The sequence below is a fragment of the Triturus cristatus genome, chromosome 7 (genome assembly GCF_964204655.1).
Source record: "Triturus cristatus chromosome 7, aTriCri1.1, whole genome shotgun sequence".
Classification (NCBI taxonomy): domain Eukaryota; kingdom Metazoa; phylum Chordata; class Amphibia; order Caudata; family Salamandridae; genus Triturus; species Triturus cristatus.
The window spans coordinates 559594534-559601666 of record NC_140590.1 but is presented as its reverse complement, the minus strand read 5'-3'; the positions used below and the strand labels follow the sequence as shown (position 1 = coordinate 559601666).

The window sequence follows — 7133 nt, the reverse complement described above, 5'->3', positions numbered from 1 at the left end:
GAGTTGCGTCGCGCTTGCGACGCAACTGAAGCACTGCGCCAACCTTACGCCATCGGATGCGTCATGCATCTGTTTATTCCTGCGCCATGATGCGCCGCATTGTAAATGCGGCGCATCATGTGTGGCGCAAGGGTAAACTTGCGTGACGCATCATTCCTGGCGCATCCTTGCTGATTTGCAGGGATGCGCCAGGAAACATAAATCTGCCCCCATGTGTTTTCCATCATTGCGCAGCGCGTGGTTGCTGCAGGGCGCGGGGTGTCCTCGGCTCCCTTACAGCGTGTGCCGATCCAACTCAGACGTAAGAGCTAAATCCAGCAGGACGGCTTAAGGCCACAGGAGCTGGCGCCGAGCTGGGAGAGCCCTCGCGGGGCCCCTCCGAGGACACAGAGGGGACCGGTTTGGACTGGGCGGAAGAGCGAGCCGGAACATGCCTCCCAGCTGAGGCAGAACTGCAGAGGAGGAAGCGAAACTGCCCACGGAGAGGAAGTGCGCCGAGAGAGGTACAGCACATGCGGGTCGGGGTTGGGGATGGGGGAGGAGCAGGGTTTAAGTAGGAACCACGTAAGAGCTCCAGTGACATAAACAGGCACAGCGCCTCAAGCTGGGGAAGAGGGGGCGGGAGCTGTACACATACCTTTCTCCGTAGGGGCGTGGTAGGCAGGCCCGGTTCTAGAGCGTGGGCCAGGCGAGCCAGGCGCACCCAAGGAATACCCTGGCCTACCCTAGGCTGCCCTAGGCCATTCCGAACTGAAAAACGAGGGTTTCTCACCCTAATGTTTCACTGGGGCGTGAAGCCCTGTGAGCTGTACCTCGTTGTTTGTTTAAATATTAACACGATTGACATACGTTCGTGTCAGACTTGGGGAGTGGTGTGAAATTCTGCAAGGATATTAGCTGCTACGCTGGACAAATGAACAGAACAGACATCCTGAACACTTTCACTCACTCACACTAAAGAGGCTGCAGGCTCCCATCACAAGGTTCCTATGAGCTGAAAACAGCGATGTAACAGAAACGCTTTGTAAAGGATTTTCCTTTTTCCAGAAAAGTGAGTACAAATGTATATGATTAGGATATAGATTTACCCAGGGGTATGTTTTATTTTCTTCCTGGTTTGAGGCTATCACTAACTTGCAGCATTACATGAAAAACAAATGAATGGAAAAAGTTAACAAAAGAAAAGTTTTAGGTTGTTATTGGTCAAATGAAAGAACATTCTACGCACAATTACATTAATTCATACGATATTCATATATATGTGTAGATGGTTACAAATGATAGAATGACTCCTTCTGCAGGGACCTATGGGCAGGGCTACTGGAATTATGTGATTGTGTGGATGCTGTATATTTCTCATAGTTAAGGATTTGCCACATAATCCATTATCTTCTGCATAATCAGCAGATTTTTTTTAAAAAAAAGTTTCTAGATCCAACGCTACTAAAAGACAGCAACATGTGTAGATGCACAGTGGAAGGTCCTTTCCACAGGTTGACTGGTCACCTTTTTGTTGCTTATAGCTATAGGTAGGTGTTAAACTGGTACCAGCGAGGAGCATTCTTTACCCAGACAATGTTAACAAGTGTAAAAATAATTGAATAATACTATCCCTAAATGTGCCGGATCACGCTGCATAATTTGGCTTTTCTTGGCCCTCCCCTGCTGCATAATTCCAGGGGCCCTGCCTATGTGTAACCGGTGAGATGCTTTGATGATTCTCAGCATGGTCATCTCATGATTTCATTTTTTATGAGGCTGATAAAATGGGCGTCTCATGGTCGACTTATAGGAACACTTGTGGCAAAGTACGAGGAAGCACATTCCACACAAAAAACACACGTGGCTTTCAACAGACTTTAAAGTTGTAGCTGCTACAGGCTACAGCACATGAGGAAACAACGGAAATGTAAGGAACAAAATCTAACCAGTACTGTAACATAGTTGAAGTGTTTTAAAAAAAAGAAAAAGCATTATAATACTATCATTAATACATCAGTTATATCTCAACTTTACAGTAACTTGTGTTGTGTAAAACTGATGAATATTCAGAATTAGTTAAGCACTTTTATAGCACTATTATGTTTTCTTCAAAGTATCTGATGTATTTCATTTTATTTGAGATATGAGTTTTATTGTTCATAGTGTGCACCTATTAAGTCCTTAACTCGTGCTGAAAACTTTCGATTGAATTAGTGTCTAAGCAGAGCTACGTAGTGCACAGTATAGTGTTGTCTAGTCTGAGCATATATGCTTTCTCTGTTTGTTTAGTTATAGGCATGGCAGTATTGTTTTCCTGAATGAATAAAGCTCCTTTTAGGGTCAGTTCACTTGGCACATTCTAAGCACCAGTTACATAATTGCAGGCCAAATACAAGTTAAAAAACACACAAACAACTAAATATTAAGGCGGTGATTGGATAGATAGAAGTGCCACTGCTAAAAGTAAGGCTACCAGAGGGTGGAATGGCCCAAAGAAGCAACACCTCAGACAAAGAGACCTGGACAGACTCCAAGACAGATGGGAGAAAGAGAGGCCCAATACAAAAGGCATTATACGAGGAAGCATTTACCTACACCCCCGAGAGTTGCCAGCAAGATCTGGTTTCTCTAGGTCCAAATGAACATTTTCCAGAGTGCACTACACAAGGATTCAGCTGTGCAAAGTTGGGTGAACTAATAACAAAATGTGTCAATAAAGCTGTGACTGGGTGGGTACTTTTGCCCACACACTGAGGAGTTGCTCAATTATAGAGAAATACTGAGTGTAAATTGAAAAAAAGCTGGGAGTTCCACTAGCAAAGATAGCAATAGCATTTTGAGGGGCAGTCCACCACCACTAGACATTGAGAAATGTACCTCACAATATGGTGGTGTATAAAGGTAGAGGATGTCCTAAGATTTTTTTAAAAAAATCTTGGGGGCTATGGGAGTAATATAATGGACTTGACTAAGTGAAAAGAACATTTCAAGTGAAGTGAGAAGTTATGTACCATAGTGCTATTAGCTGAGTGCTTAGTCTTTGCAAGAACTAAAAAAAGTATCCTGCAAGTAATATTTCATAGATGAAACCGCTTAAAACTGTACATGTGGATTATTGTGCTATTGTGCCCTCATTATTTCCATATTTGATCATTATTGCAACATGGACATCCTGCAGAGACTACACATTTTCCTTTTGTAATGTCATAAAAAGTTCACCAATTGTTTGAATGAACATAAACATAAAAAAACTCACTACAGTGTATATATATTTTCAAAAAATGTCTTCATCCTATACACTATGAAATCCTTGATAAAGGTTCAGCTAACTTTGTGTATGTAACCAAATGTACATCCCTGGATGGTGGCCAAGATTTGGTAAACTTTATTAAATCATTGAAAATGTCCGGCCCAAAATAGATTATATATAATATCTACATAGGATACACATTAGGTAACTATGTAATATGGTCCAATATTACCATTGAGTTTTCTGGTGACATCATAAACCAGGAACCAACGACTGAGTGGGTTGTAAATGTCATTAGAGCCATAGGATTGCAACACAGGACCATATTAAAGCTGGTATTGTTATTTATTGTTTATATTACTTGTTTATTTTTGTGTAGTTAGCTTGAAAGTGCTGTTTACTTGTAAGTGCAGCTAACAATGACACTGAAGGGAACTAGAATGTTCATTTTTTTTCCTCATATTTCTTGAGTAAATGATTAATAGAATCCAACAGAAACCTCAATAGTGAGAGTCAGTGGATTTAGGCAATCCTTTGGCTGCAGCGTTAACCACATATTTATGGATTTATTGGATTTGCCACAATGTGCAAAATTAGCAGAGTTCACCAAAAATGTTATTTCTGAGATGGATGAAAATAATACTAGGCAAAGTGCAAAATAACTAATTGTTTTGCTGCATAATTTATATGTGTATAATTTGGTCCTCCATACCACTTAATCCTAGTCACCCTGACAATGTTAAATCTCTGCCAAGTGGTTTGGGTAATGCCATGATGATGATAATATCCATATTTCAGAGGCAACCATGAAATATTTAGCATACTTCACGGTTCCCTATGAGTTATGGGTTTTTATACTACTGCATGTTGTGCAATAAAAGCACCAAAACATGACTCACACACACACACACACAGACACACACACACACACGCCTCTCTCTCACCCATTTCTCTCTCCCCCTTGCCCCTTTTTCTCTCTCTCTACCTCTCGCCCCTCTCTCTCTCTCTCTTTCCCCTCTCTCCCTCACCCATCGCTCTCACCTCTCTCTCTCACCTCTCTCTCTCACCCCTCTCTCTCTATCTCTCACCCCTCTCTCTATCTCACCCCTCTCTCTATCTCTTACCTCTCTCTCTCTATGTCTCACCCCTCTCTCTCGCCCCTCTCGCTCTTGTTATGATTCTGGGCTTATTGTATCGTATTTTTAAACTCCAATGCTTTTCAACGTCATAAGCTGCCAAAGCTTTTTTTTAAAAAAATGGAGAGTTGTAAAGTAGCCCTGTGTGGCAGCAGAAAAGTTTCTGTTGCTGCTCGTGACCAGGGGCATGCTTCAGTCTTAACGTTCTGCATTGGCACAACGTCCTTCCCCTTTCCTAAGGTAGATCTTTGGGTGGTGGTTATTGTGTTAAAAATGTAAAAAGATGACAGATGCCAACACCTAAAATATCAAATCTCTGAAATACTTACCGGTACTTATTCATCTTCATGACCCATCCATGCTTCTTTATGGCCTACCCAGAGAAAAAATCCTGAAGCCGGGCCTGGTGGTAGGGGCATAGCTTAGTCAATAAAATTGGGGGGCAGGGGAGGAGGTGACCATCAGATTTTCCAACAATCATGCTGGCATATAATGTTGAAATGCATTATGCGACATGCAGGACGCTTGAGAGGGGCTTGAGGGGCAGAGGAAAGGGAGAGGGATGCGGATTGGTAGGAGCACTAAGTGAGATGAATCACAATATTTTGTAAAGTAACCAACATTTTTGAGGACTTTTAAAATAGAGTGAGGGATAGCTTGTGTGTGTGTGTTTGTCTTTGTGTATGCAAAAATCAGACAGACCTGACTGAAAGCACCCAACTACTTATCAGAAAATAAATTTATAAGCCCCCCCCCCTTCACGCGCCCCTGGGTTCACATAGAGTTAACAACATGACACTGGGGTGGGGCTGTTCGAAACAAAGGGGTCCATGGGTGGGGGGGGGGGGGCGGGTTCAATAGTTGGTGGGGTCTACTGAAAAGGTAAACTAAAAGAAAGAGGAGGGAGGACTTAATTAACAAGCATTGGCATTGGCAATAGGTGTCGCCTTTTGGATGTGAATGCAGACATACTAGTTTTGCCATTGTTTTTTCCTGCGTGCACATGCAATTATAAGCTGGGGAGAGGTGGTGTTAAGTGCACGACTGCACGGCACAGTTCACAGTTCTTCGAAGACATGCATCTCCAAGGCCGCTGTCGTGAAAATCACACCAGCAGCTTACGTTTCACAACCAGCAGCCCCCTTCGTGGAAACTCCCTCTCAGAATATTTAGCAGCATTTACATGTGAAAAAGCTGCTAACTAACCACTGACTACCCTTGCGCTGCAGCAGTGCCAGGGCCGGACCCCACACATTCACACCCGGCTGTCAGCCACCTCTAGCAACTAAGTTTATTGGCACGTAGAATACTACGACATTGTGACTTGTTTATGTAGTCAGAGGAGAGCAGACTTGACCGCACATCCTCTCCCTTGTCCATCTTATGGGCGGTCGCGTCTTCGAGACCATCCAAAAAAGTAAATGGAGTTGATTGAAACCAGAATCAAACGACATGACGTTTGCATTCCAATTAGAATGATTAAACAATTTTTAAAAAGGGGGGAACTATACCAATTATTACCTGGCCTTTCCATTATCCACTATGCAGGTAGGTAGCTCAGTGAAAACCACACACGGCATGGCACGAGCCATTCATTTTGATATGTTTTTTGCGCCCAACATTTTACAGGCCTCAGATGATCTGGCAGAGTCGTACTCTACAGGTTTTGCCATTATTGAAATAAATATTTATTCACAAAGCACTATTTATTAAACAACTTGGACTCTAATCAGGTCCTGTATTTTAGAACAGTTCCAGTGACCGGCAGCCTTAACAAAGCTGTTAGGAGCCAGATGGAGCTGGTGGAGAAAATTCAGGCACTCATACACCCACTGATTCATCACTACACCTTGGTATAATTATTTAACACTCATAAACATTTCATTTTAAAAACACTCACAGTCGCTAGATGATGTCATCATTGATGTCACTGACCATGTCATGAGTGATGTAATAACTGAGGTGATAAGCAGTGCATTGCGGGGACGCAAGTTATAGTTAGCTCCACTAACTATAACTGCTGAATTTCTCTGTTTTTTTTACAAGTGAAATGACAGCCAAACTATAACGTCACAGCAACCTTTGGCTTTTTCAGTGAATATCTAAGGTTTAAAAAACATAAATTTCCTTACTATAATGTCCCGGTAGCCTTCATTTTTTTCAGTGAATTTCTAAGTTTTTTTACATGGTAATTCCTAACTAGTACGTCCGTGTAACCTTTGGTTTTTTCAGTAAATTTCTAAGGTTTAAAAAAAATATATCACTTAACTGTAGTGTCCATTTTTTTTAAGTGGCCTGTAAAATGTTCATATTTTCTTTCTATAATTGGACATTGTATATTATATATATATTATATACCACGGATTTTTTTTATTTGGTATCTGATAATCAGAGAGTACATTAATAACTGGTTTTATGTTCAACAATTTTTTGAGTCGGCAAACATTGTCACATTTACTGTGGAGAATCTGTAATCAGCAAAGGTATTTCACATACTGAAAAATAAACTGAAACACATTTTTTAAATAAAGTTTAAGTCGAAATATTTAGTAAGAAATTGTTTTAACTTTTCTTTCCATGATCAATTTAGGAGAAAACCACCTTTACAAAAAAAATTTATATTCGCGATGACCAACTTGGTTGCGGTGACGTCGGTAGTCGCGAAGAGCGCGTGGTTTGTACAAAGTGTAAAACATATATATAGACACATTCTACAGAATTTGTTACAGTAGAGCATTATTAGTGTACTTTTCAAACTCATATTT

At 41.3% G+C, this 7133-nt stretch overlaps 1 protein-coding gene across 4 annotated transcripts in view; it reads left to right on the top strand.

The window, feature by feature from the left end:
• The first annotated feature begins 297 nt into the window (after window positions 1-297).
• SLC16A5 (solute carrier family 16 member 5) overlaps window positions 298-7133 on the top strand; it is a 529473-nt gene continuing 522637 nt past the window's right edge. The window contains exon 1 of one of the 4 annotated variants that reach the window (XM_085617056.1): window positions 298-503. The gene's annotated coding sequence lies outside the window, so the exon portion shown is untranslated. Of the gene's footprint in view, window positions 504-645; window positions 1052-7133 lie in introns of those variants that run through there. The other 3 variants (XM_085617058.1, XM_085617057.1, XM_085617055.1) reach the window with 3 other exon arrangements.